This window comes from Schistocerca americana, chromosome 4 (assembly GCF_021461395.2).
Source record: "Schistocerca americana isolate TAMUIC-IGC-003095 chromosome 4, iqSchAmer2.1, whole genome shotgun sequence".
Classification (NCBI taxonomy): Eukaryota; Metazoa; Arthropoda; class Insecta; order Orthoptera; family Acrididae; genus Schistocerca; species Schistocerca americana.
This window is the reverse complement of record NC_060122.1, coordinates 332,789,645-332,803,148: the sequence shown is the minus strand read 5'-3', so window position 1 is coordinate 332,803,148 and position 13,504 is coordinate 332,789,645. Positions and strand designations below refer to the sequence as shown.

Genomic DNA, 13,504 nt, shown 5'->3' with positions numbered 1-13,504 from the left:
GTCGCTTCTGCCTTGGTGCCAATGATGGTCGTATGCGTGTTTGGCGCCGTGCAGGTGAGCGCCACAATCAGGACTGCATACGACCGAGGCACACAGGGCCAACACCCGGCATCATGGTGTGGGGAGCGATCTCCTACACTGGTCGTACACCACTGGTGATCGTCGAGGGGACACTGAATAGTGCACGGTACATCCAAACCGTCATTGAACCCATCGTTCTACCATTCCTAGACCGGCAAGGGAACTTGCTGTTCCAACAGGACAATGCACGTCCGCATGTATCCCGTGCCACCCAACGTGCTCTAGAAGGTGTAAGTCAACTACCCTGGCCAGCAAGATCTCCGGATCTGTCCCCCATTGAGCATGTTTGGGACTGGATGAAGCGTCGTCTCACGCGGTCTGCACGTCCAGCACGAACGCTGGTCCAACTGAGGCGCCAGGAGGAAATGGCATGGCAAGCCGTTCCACTGGACTACATCCAGCATCTCTACGATCGTCTCCATGGGAGAATAGCAGCCTGCATTGCTGCGAAAGGTGGATATACACTGTACTAGTGCCGACATTGTGCATGCTCTGTTGCCTGTGTCTATGTGCCTGTGGTTCTGTCAGTGTGATCATGTGATGTATCTGACCCCAGGAATGTGTCAATAAAGTTTCCCCTTCCTGGGACAATGAATTCACGGTGTTCTTATTTCAATTTCCAGGAGTGTACTTTGAAAGGAAGGCGGTGAGTATTTGGAGATATATGTAGCATGGAAACTGGAGGGCTATTAAATAAGGAAATAGAATTCCTACAATGAGGTTATTAGCTAGACTAATCGATCAGTAATTTTCGTTCTTCTGGGCCTGCAGCGTGATTTAAGTCTTGTAATCACTTTATAAATATGAATCTAAGTCCACTGCTTTAGTTTAAGTTCTTTATTGCAATAGGCCTATTTCGGCTTAAAATTCCCTTGTCAAATTATCTGCGAATAATATAACAATTTTTTATGACGTTATGGCTACATGGTGTGTTTATGTAAATTAGTACTTAGGTCTAGTTATTCTTGACTTCCATTTAACTTCGGTGGGTACTGTCGGTTATTAAATTGCTGTCATGGATATGTTTGTATTTTGGAGAATTTGTGACAGCTTGTTGGTCCTTTTTTACATTAGTCGATGCTGTCCAACGTATTTTAGTTTATATTTATACGGTAACGACTTTCTGATGGATTATTTGACAGTTGCACCAATGATGCTATATGATTACAAAGTTGCTACATATAATCTATGAAGATATTGATTAACCGTTTGAGCTTTGTTGCTAATTTTATATTTGACTATGAAGTGCTTTTGTTATGTTTCTATTCATCCGTTATTGTAATTTAAGATTTGAATAAATTAAAAACTATATAGAAAATGTTATGCAAATCTTAAATTACGATAACGGATAAACAGAGACGAATTGTGGCCGCTGCACTAGAAATTGAGGAGACGTGTGGGATTGGGAGTGTGTACTATTCTGTACGTACAGTATGCTGGACTCTTTTTTGTTTTGGAATAATGTAAATATGTAATATTTAAGTGTTATTACGAAGAAATGACTGAAGTTTCATAATGTTTCCTTTCGAATTGTTACCCGATGACTGTACTGCGTCACGCCTTTCAATTCCCCAAGCAGAAGTGGTTGATTCAAACATTTGAATTGAAACCGTCTCTGTTTATCCGTTATCGTAATTTAAGATTTGAATAACATTTTCTGTATAGTTTTTACACTTATTCAAATCTTAAATTACAATAACGGATGAACATAAGCATAACAAAAGCACGTCATAGTGAGGGCCTAGAAGTTTGTTATGGGAATTTCCGAACACCCTGCATAACAGACCATATAGCCATACCGTATATAAAAAAAAAAAAAAAAAAAATAAGCAAATGATGGCCGGCCGTTGTGGCCGAGCGGTTCTAGGCGCTTCAGTCAGGAATCACGCTGCCGCTGCGGTCGCAGGTTCGAATCCTGCCTCGGGCATGGATGTGTGTGATGTCCTTAGGTTAGTTAGTTTTAAGTGGGGGACTGATGACCTCAAATGTTCATTCCCATAGTGCTCAGAGCCATTTAAGCAAATGATGATAACTCTATGTATCATTCGCAGGTAGTTTGACAATGGCAATTATATCAGATATACGCTTAGTGCAATGCAGAATTCCAATCGGAGCTGCGGACTTGGATACATATTCAAAATGAGTCCGCAGCTCGTGGTCTAGTGGCTAGCGTTGCTGCCTCTGGATCACGAGGTCCCGGGTTCGATTCTCGGCCGGGTTGGGAATTTTCTCTGCCCGGGAACTGTGTGTTTGTGCTGTCCTCATCCTTTCATCCTCATTGTCAGCATTCGTGACAGTGGCTAGATTGGACTGTGTAAAAATTGGACTGCGTAAAAACTGGGACTTTTTACGGGTGCTGATGACCGCTCAGTTGAGCGCCCCACAAACCAAACATCATCATCATCACATTCATAATATCATTAATAGATCAACATTTGTATACGGAAAACGAACACGGTGTTGAGTCTGTCTTCAGGATGAATACTGAGTTCATGGAGGTGTATCTGCAAGTGAGCCCAAGGCAGGCTATGAAAGAGGTAGTGGTAACCATTCTATATCTTCTAGATCTGGAAGAATTCGTATCAGAAGTCTGCAACAAATCTATTGCGACAGAAGTAAATTAGGTTTACATAAAAACACCATAGGAAATGCCAAAAAAAACTACTGTTGGATCCGTCAGAGGTGGGTGCCGACGAATAGGTGGATGCTTAGACAGAAAGCAGAAATAATAAGCACACATAATCTGAATAGAACAGTGACTTTAGCTAACATGGAACAGCAAGTCTTAGAGACTCCATTAATCAGAGCTTAGTCGGCACACACATTAACAAAACAGATAAACTATTATAAACGCTCCTGAGGCTTCTGGGCAGGCTTCGCTACGGCGTCTTCTTATCCGGCTCGGTGATGGCGGTAAGTGCGCGTGTAACAGAATGTGTGTGCTCTACCCGGCCCCGCGTTGGCGATGCCCTTACATCAGTTACGACCAACTTCGGGATGGATTCTGTCTAGTATGGTATCGATATTGTACGACACCATACTGGCACCAGAAAGAGAGAAACCAGGGGACAATGCAAGGCTGTAGTGTGTCGCCGACACTGTTCAACGTCTACATCGACGACCTGGTCAGGGAATGACAGACTACCTCAAGGTATAAGAACTGGGACAGGTGAATTTCTGAATAAGATGCTTTTTAACGAAGACCAGGTAATCGTACAGGACAGTGAAGACAAATTACAAACAGCCTAAATTATAATATGTTGTTGTTGTTGTTGTGGTCTTCAGTCCTGAGACTGGTTTGATGCAGCTCTCCATGCTACTCTATCCTGTGCAAGCTTCTTCATCTCCCAGTACTTACTGCAACCTACATCCTTCTCAATCTGCTTAGTGTATTCATCTCTTGGTCTCCCTCTACGATTTTTACCCTCCACGCTGCCCTCCAATACTAAATTGGTGAGCCTATGATGCCTCAACACATGTCCTACCAACCGATCCCTGCTTCTAGTCAAGTTCTGCCACAAACTTCTCTTCTCCCCAATCCTATTCAATACTTCCTCATTAGTTATGTGATCTACCCATCTAATCTTCAGCATTATTCCGTAGCACCACATTTCAAAAGCTTCTATTCTCTTCTTGTCCAAACTATTTATCGTCCATGTTTCACTTCCATACATGGTTACACTCCATACAAATACTTTCAGAAATGACTTCCTCACACTTAAATCTATACTCGATGTTAACAAATTTCTCTTCTTCAGAAACGCTTTCCTTGCCATTGCCAGTCTACATTTTATATCCTCTCTATTTCGACCATCATCAGTTAGTTTGCTCCCCAAATAGCAAAATTCCTTTACTACTTTATGTGTCTCATTCCCTAATCTAATACCCTCAGGATCACCCGACTTAATTCTACTACATTCCATTATCCTCGTTTTGTTTTTGTTGATGTCCATCTTATGCCCTCCTTTCAAGACACTATCCATTCCATTCAACTCCTCTTCCAAGTCCTTTACTGACTCTGACAGAATTACAATGTCATCGGCAAACCTCAAAGTTTTTATTTCTTCTCCATGGATTTTAATACCTACTCCGAATTTTTCTTTTGTTTCCATCACTGCTTGCTCAATATACAGATTGAATAACATCGGGGAGAGGTTACAACCCTGTCTCACTCCTTTCCCAACCATTGCTTCCCTTTCATGTCCCTGGTTTCTGTACAAATTGTAAATAGCCTTTCGCTCCCTGTATTTTACCCCTGCCACCTTCAGAATTTGAAAGAACATATTCCAGTCAACAAATTATAATATGAAGATATCAAAACAATTATATTTTTAGGAAAATACGCCATAAGGACTAAGATAATTAACATAGTAATACAATAGGTGTCCCACTTGCCGTATCTAGGATCTGACAACTTTTAAAGAAGAGAGAGACATAAAAAAGAAATTTAACATCTATCAACATAAAAGTGGAACGATAAGAACGTTAAGGAGTTAGAAAAGAAACCCACATGAAATTTTATAAAGTCATGGCAATACCTTCAGTATTAAATGGAGCAGGAAGTTGGACATTAAGATCAAAAGAGCCAGGACAACTTGAAAGATCAGAAACGAAGTCCCTTGGATCAGTAAAAGGCTGCACAAGAGAAAACAAAGTAAGAAATGAAGAACTAATGAAAGAACCGGGGTACAGTCATTAACTGAAAAAGTTAAGCTTTCCACATTCTATTATTGCCTTCTAAGACATTGCTGGTTCTCATCAGACTTTTCCTGGATCTCAACCTCTGGACGGTTGGCACCTAATCATGTAATGCAGGCCTACACATTATCATCAGGCTTATTCTTTCCACACTGGGTGCAATCTGACGACGGCTTCATGAAGGACAAATACCTGCCAGATGACATGACTTGGCTAATGATGCACGCAACAGACATCCATTAACAAGCCTGCTCGTCTCATTTAGTATCTTGTTGATCTCTTTGCTTGGACAGTCCTGTACCAATACGGTATGAGTATTCTACCACGGAGTAGCAGACTCATAACGCCTTTGCTTTTGAAGTTGATGATTCAGGCTCCCATGTACTGCCGATTATCTTCCTGGAGGAGTTACTTCTGGTTTTCACGTGTAACTTTGTTTTGTGGCAATGCCGCTTGTAAGTGAAAGTGCCACCAAGAATGACATTTGAGATATGATGTAGCATCCAATGGTACGCCTTGTCATGTTACACTGAATTTATGATGTTCCTATCAGTGCTTAAGACGGAAAAGATGCAGTTGGGTTTTAATTGGGTTTGGGAGAAGTTGACCATTGTCGTAATAAATACTCGTTATATTCAATGCAACTGTTCTGGTGACCATTTTTCATCTTCCAGATATAGGATACGTCGTATAGGTTGGCCAACTCGTTCAGCTCTTCCAAGAAATGTCGGACAAGGGTAATTACAAGGCGTACGCGAAAAAGAGTGCGTCGAGTTTCAGGATCTCTAGAGGACAGCCAAAATTGAGTAGTACGGTAAACCACCAGTTGTCACAGGTGACAATTTGTCCCAGGCGCCTGCGACGTCCTTGTGTAGCGAGCGGAGCAGGACAACATTGGTGATGAGCGCTCTAGGTCAGGGAAAACGACGACGGAGTCCGCCACTCCCAGTGCGATATGGACGCTGATGCCACACTTGACATTAACATTTGGACGGATACGACGAAACAGTGAGCTCTGTTTATGCTTCATAACTTTTCTCCGAGATCTGTTCATGGTACAAAGACAATTCATAAGTATGACAAACGTAACGGAAGGTATCGACTTAATTGCTTTTTAAAAATAAAAAGAGCAATCCCTTAAACATACATCAAATTGAAGGTAAAAATTTAAAGATTGTTAGGCCACATCAAGTTTATCTTCAATTTATTGTAGGCGAGCGACCTTTCGATCAATGTGCTGCGCTCTTGATGTGCTAGCAGAACACCAACGTCACGTTCACTTGTAAAGGTTAAGTTTTCTCGAGCTTATTCTTAAGAAGTGGGGGTACTAACTAAAATTCTTCCGGTTTCTACTGATTGGCCATCGTCACTGGATAGAGAGCGAAACAGGCAGAGCAAGATAGGAGAAAGGTTTATCAAAATATTATTGTCGTGCTGCAGAGGTGGTTTTGTTTGTACTCGTTGTTGCACCGTAGCCGCTTATTTAGTTGCTTGATTGCGGGAAGCCACTCAGCGGGGCGCCTATAGCAGTCTTCTGCACTGAAGTTACATTCTTCGTCCAAATCTCACCTGCTTTTCGGACTTTCCTTCAGTAAACTCTCTTGTAAACGCAACACTGTTCTTTGACAGTGTTTGGGTAAACGTGAACAACAGATGTTCCTGAAGCAGATCACAGCAGAGAGGTCATAACGGCGATAGTGTGCAAGAAATTGAAGAGGAATATGAAGGAGAGGAACTACCTACATGGTTGTACCTCCAGTGACAACAATAATAAAAGACTGCAGACTTACATACATGAATGTGGTCAGCACAGCATTTACTGCCAATGCCCTTTTTATCATTGCACCACCATGATAAATAATTTTGAAATTTACTAAGCTGTTATTTACGGGCTGATGATGCAACTTCTGTTTTGCTCCACAACAGTCTTCAGTCAAATAAGATTCCTTATTTTTATGTTTTGAACTCTTTCACTTATGCAGACTATATCGTCGGCGTTTCTTAACAGATTTTACATTTTTATCTCTTTTTCTCAATGTCGCTATGAGTGTTTTCTTGGCTTAGTGATATTAGTGTTACTTAAACATCTATAAACTATCGATTTATCGATAGTATCTGCACTATAGTCACTATCGATAATCTGGTTTAAGTATCGATAGTTCTATCGTTTATAAGGTAATTCTTTTTCAATTGGCGCCTGAAAAATTGTCGGTTCCTATTACCTCCATTGTGTTTGGAGTGCATGGGGAAAGCAGATTGTATGGAGGTATTTAAACAACAACAAATATGATGGCACCTTAGCCAGTCTAAGTTGTTTATAAACTATGTTGTTAATATATTGGTCGCTGTGGGGGAGGGGTCGTGAAAGAGGGAATTTTCTTGTTTGTCTTCCAATGATGACAGCTCACGTCCCGCGCATCTCTTACTGATCAGATGCTTATGGTAAAAACTACACACGCAAATAACATAGTTTCGTGAATATGCATTAAACTGATTTTCATCTACAAATGTGTGAGTTTACTTACTTGTAGCAAAGAATACAAATGTAAATAAGGCTGTGTAATACAACACAGTTAGTAGAGGAAAAAATGTCATATTCAAGATTTGTTAAGTGTTTCTGATTGTGCTGTATAATGCATTTTAAAATAAATACAATTATTGCCATTATTAATTAAACATATGTGCTACAGTTCTCTTCTATCTCTGAGTCCTCATTGTACCTACAAGTGTTATCGGCTGTACATGTTAATGTGTAAAGTGATTCGAAAACACAAAAGACAGACGCTATTCTAATGCCGCTGCATCACTTCTGCTGTTGCAGAAGCACAGATATCATTCATATGTTCGTTCCCCATGTTGTCGCCGGTTAGCGGAGCTTGTTCCTTCAAGGGCGCACCAGCTTCCGCAAAACTGAACATAGTTAAAGCACAAACCGTCCAGTGTCAAGCTTTCTTATTTGTATGGTAGCTGGACATAGTCATTAAATTATACAGCTGTATTTACATGCTATCTGCTTTCACAGCATTGCACTGCATATTCATAAGTAATTCGGGCGAAATGCGAATGTTTCGGTGGATTTGAGACAAAACTAATCTCTTCTTGCCAAGAGTTGACTGCCAATGTCCAGGAATGTTTTTGCAAAACTCCAAATCCTGTAGATATTTCTTAAGCTTTTTCCCGTCAATGCTGAAACCCCTTCTTTGAAACTTATGCAGTGGGAGGATAAGCTCAAAATTATCTTTATTTTTTTAGTTAACATTATTCTACAACCTGATTAATATCTTTCCGCGCGTCACGAGGAAGAATTCTGTCTTTAAAGCTGCTAGCTCCCACGGGCGGTGACCTCAGTGCGCTGACAATGGCTTCTTCGTCACTCTTTTCGTTATTTGAACGGCACACAACACGTTTATTCTCCATCACGCAAACTATAGTGCCACAATTGTTGAATCGCTGTCGATGGCAGCAATGAGACAAACAGCACAGCAGCGAAGGAGTCTTCCGAATGGTGCCGACATGAAACGATCAGTACTTTTCGTTGGCTGAGGAAATTCCGCGCTTCCAAGACTACTTTGCTTATGTACGAGCTGCATAAATAGAGTTTTTTGTCATGTTATGAAAATGAGTATTAAAAATCAATCATCTGTGTGGAATTTTTTCAACAGATTGGAGGTTTATAGTCGGTTTGTAAACATGATCAGGGTTTCTTTAAGAGACCACTAAAAAGAAACCACGAATTAGTAATAGAACTGAAAGGTGAGGAATCAACTTGTGAGCTAGATCAAGTGCAAGAGGTGCTGCCAAAAGAATCGAGAAGCTCGATAAAAAATTATTTTAACAGAAGTCAGTTGTACGATGCCAGTTCAAAAGTAAAAAAGAACTTGATTCTCTTTAATCACAAATGATTGCTATCGACGTGCTGCTGTACAGAATTTTTGACCAAGATTTGAAAAATTTGTTTATGTTTTAGACAGCGGATGTGATTAACCAGGTAAAACCAAAAAACTATAGGACAACTATAGGAAGAGATAGAAAATAAATTAGAGAAAGCCCTTCGAAAATGAAATATTTTTAGTGTTACAATGGATATGTGGAAAAGCAACGCGAATGAAGACATACTGCCACTGAGTTGCCATTTTCTTATAGACGAAAAATTAGTTTCACCAGTATTAAAAGTGGTAAAAACTGCAGATCATCACAATGTTGAATCTATGCACATGTAACTAGTAATGAATTTTTTTGGCACTGTCACCCCTCCCCGCCTCCACTTCCCCTCATAACTCTTCGCGATAGAAATCTGATGCCATCGGATCATTTGTGTTCTGTTTCCGGACACTGTCAACCGTAATAAATCATTGAATAATTGTGTTAAAGCAGGCTTAATATATTTTCTTATACATTACTACAAATAAGCAACACGTTTGAACATAGATGTCTCTATAATGTGCTTTCCCAAAACAGTTACTTCCAAAGTATTCACTTGAGAGTTTGTGCGATGGCAGACTGGCAAGTAAGAAACGAATGTGAACTTGTAAAGCACATTAACGGCCAATGAAGGACGAAGTGCTCTGTATTCCTTGATTAAATGGTTTCACTCTTTCATTGACTGATTTAATAACAGTCAATGAAAGAGTGAAACCATTTGATATATTGAATGTTAATATGCTTGTGACATTATTAGATCCCAGGTTTAAAAACCTTGTTTCAGGACATTTCAAGAGGAAGAGAACGCTGCACAAGTATTCCAGAAAGAAGGTGCTGCTATCATCGCATCAACTACAAGAATAATACCCGAAACAGAAACATCCATGATCAGTGCTAACACATCTACTAAAACGACCAACAGTTTGAAATCGCGTGATCTACTTTTATTACCCAATCAGCAACAGCGTAACGGCTTCAAATGGTTCAAATGGCTCTGAGCACTATGGGACTCAACTGCTGTGGTCATCAGTCCCCTAGAACGTAGAACTACTTAAACCTAACTAACCTAAGGACATCACACACACCCATGCCCGAGGCAGGATTCGAACCTGCGACCGTAGCAGCAGCGCGGCTCCGGACTCAACAGCGTAATGCCGATGTCGTTACACCAGTCAGTGATTCCATAATTGTCTTACGTCAATATTTTGAAAAACCTGTAATAGACAAGCATGCTTGTGTATTAGAATATTGTACAAAATCTGATAGTCTATTACGTATAACGGCCGTTAAATTTTTGTGGTGTCCGGCGACTTCAGTTCCTGCAGAGAGGGTATTCTCCATGGCAGGATAAATAATTACTTAAAAACGCAACAGACAAAAGGAGAAGAATTTAAACACCTTACGTGTATCTTTTAATATTGTATTTTAAACAACAGACTAAAGGACAAGAATTTAAATACCTTACTTTTTATAAAAAAAAATTGCGTATGTTGTATTGCTGTATTTTAAGTAATAAAAATTCTTACAAAGCTATTTTTCATTTGAAATACCTGCCGAAAACAATTGATAGTTAATCGATACATCGAAAGTTTATGATAGTACCATCGATAATAAGGGATCTGTCAACTATCGATGTTTATGTAACACTACGTGATACACTAAACTAAACTCCTCCCAAACAGGCCATGCAGGCCCAATGGTACCGACCGGCCGCCGTGTCATCCTCAGATGATAGGCGTCACTGGATGCGGATACGGAGGGGCATGTGGTCAGCACACCGCTCTCCCGGCCCTATATCAGTTTCCGAGACCGGAGCCGCTACTTCTCAATCAAGTAGCCACTCAGTTTTGCCTCGCAAGGGCTGAGTGCACCCTGGTTGCCAACAGCGCTCGGCAGACAAGATGGTCACCCATCCAAGTGCTAGCCCAGCCCGACAGCGCTTAACTTCGGTGATCTGACGGAAACCGGTGTTACCACTGTGGCAAGGCCGTTGGCACTACGTGATATAGTTCAAGTAATTTATAGATTTATTTTTCCCGTAATGGATTAGTAGAACTATGTCACAGTATCTAGACTCCTAACTATGCAGTGATAACAACCAGTCAGTAGTTAATTATTTTTCTCTTTCATGCTAGGCCCGAGGAAAGAACGAGTGAGTGATCGTCTAAAGACACCACACGTCGAGAAGTATTCACGATGCATAAGCAGCCAGTAGACGCAGAAGGGTGTAGGTGCTTACTGGTGAATGCACATGCTATAAATACTACTCTTTTACATCTAGACGATCACTTATCCTTTCTTTTGTCGTCTATTACATCCACTGAAGGTAGGCGTCATGCTAGCAATTGATTTTGCAGCATAAAATAATCGACCACTGCTTGCTCCATTATTTCACCACCTAAGCTACTGTTTTTCGAGAGAAACTGCTAAGAAAGTGATACAAATAGACAATGTCGGCCAAAAAAAAAAATTGCAGCATCACGACGACGGCAAGGAACGAACGGAAAACGTATGACGCGTACTGCATCCTAGGATAATTATGTAAATGATTAGCATTTCCTTGCAACTACACGAAGTAGGTAGCAGCAACACCATTTACAAGGTAATTATAACTAAGCCTTCGCTACGAGTGATCGTAGGACCATAAAACATTGTGGAAGCTTTTGTGAGGACATGCAGGAGAGAAATAAGCATAAACCATTGAAAGAAACACATTTCAATTTCCACATGAGAGGATAACATTTGTTAATTGAATACCATGTTTACGTTCCAGGTTACAAACGTTGCTCAATGTGACGATCACCTGCATCGAAGACACCCTAGAACCACTTTAGATGTACCATTCCAGAACTGATCACGCTTTTCAAACGGTGGACCATGGAATGTTCAAGTGTCGAGACATAGCTCGTGCAGTGCTTGATTGCACATTCCGTCCAGCATTATTAGCCCTGGAAACAATAACTTCCTCAAGAATTTCTGGCGCAATTGGCCGTCGGCCTCTCCCAAGAACAATTCCCAAATCGCTATTTTATTCGAGCTTCCGAATCATGTCCTTCAGACCCAGTGCGGAAAGATATTCGCCAAGAGCAGCGGCACTACTGCCGTTGTTTTGATAAAACAGCTTTACGAGTAAAGCCCTGCTCACCTTGTCCAGACCCATGTTGACTGTCTGCAACTGTAATGCACACTGGAGCTTGTGTTCCGACGCTACGTCGCCGTAGCACTACCGGCGCCTAACCGCAAGTCATGAAGCTAACACTACCAAGGGAAATCCTACAGCGCACAGTTTCAGCATTATCCCTATAAGTACGGTAAATAGCTCTACTTCTACAATGACTCAAGTAGATAAAGTTTAAGGATAACCACCCTATATATTTTTGCCACCCACCAGAAAGTGTGTAAATAAAGCTAGGTAGTCTCTAGACTGAAATTTTAACTCTGCGGTAGAGTACGCGGGTATGTTAAAACTACCTGCCGGACTGGACTTTTGCTTTTCGTAGACAAGTGCTCTACCAAATGAGCTACCCGAGCAAGGACTACGACCCGTCCTCACAGCTTTACTTTCTCATAGCCAGCCTTCGAAACGTCACAGAAATTTCATTCCGGAAACAATCGCCCAGGCTGTGGCTAAAGCATGTCTCTGCAATAGCATTTCTTCCATGAGTGGTAGTCCTGCAAATTAGGCAGAAGAATGTCTGTGAAGCTTGGAAGGTAGGCCTCCAAAAACTACGCTAATTAATTGAAACTGCAGGTAGAATGGAGCTGGAAATGCTAAGGTGCCAACTCAACATACCCGGAAAGAAGAAAGATTTTTGCAACATTTATTGGCCTCAGCGGCAATGGAAAGATATTGACCATAATGAAACAACTAAATTCCTGAGAAAGATAATATTTCGGTTAACAGAATTATTTTTCTTCGACCAAAACAATTATTAATGAACCACACAATCAAAATGGCACTTCAAGTTATTATACTAAAAATCAAATGAAAACAGTCTCGACGGCGTGTTCAAATTTTTATTCTTTAGCAACTGGTTTCGGTCCTTTCCTCAAACAGTCTTCAGGCTTTTCTCTGCTGCAATACAATAATAATACGTGTTCAGTATGGAGGAACGAACGGGAATATACCCACTTCATCGCAACTTAGGAGATGCTGTGTCCCATCGCTCGTGCGCCGATTGCAACAACACATTGAAACTCACTTAAATCTTGATAATCTGCCATTGTAGCAGCAGTAACCGATCTAGCCACTCCGCCAGACACTTGTTATCCTATATAGGCGTTACCGACCGCAGCGCCGTATTCTGCCTGTTTTCATATCTCTGTATATGAATACGCACGCCTATACCAGTTTCTTTGGCGCTTCAGTGTAGGTTTCTATATTTCATCTCATTAATCTTGGATTAAAAAACAATAATGTTAGCAATTTAAGACATGAGTTTTTAACAGGAAACAAACAATTCACAACATTAATCCTTCTTTACAGTTTTAACACATGTGCCTTTGCAAAGCAGACACACCAGTCAAAATGGTTATTTTTATTAGTCGTTATTGCCCCAGGCAGTAAAAAAGTTTTTTGGCAAAGTACTGCTTTTGATAAATGGCCTTAAGAATAACTCGGAGGATGCTCTAGTAGTTCTGAATGCTGATCGACATTGCGGATTAAGACTAATACAGCAATTAAAGCTAGGCAAAGTTATACGTGAGAACTCAAATTTAATTTCTGTAACTAGTCCTCGCTCAAAGAACGCGGGTTTTCGTGAGTCACAACCAGCACTTCAACCGCACGTAGCAAAAGATGCTC

At 40.8% G+C, this 13,504-nt stretch overlaps 1 pseudogene; it reads right to left on the bottom strand.

Annotated features, from left to right (window-relative positions):
* Nucleotides 1–10,577: 10,577 nt before the first annotated feature.
* On the bottom strand, nt 10,578–10,695 carry LOC124614191 (annotated as a pseudogene).
* Between the last annotated feature and the right edge of the window lie 2,809 nt (nt 10,696–13,504).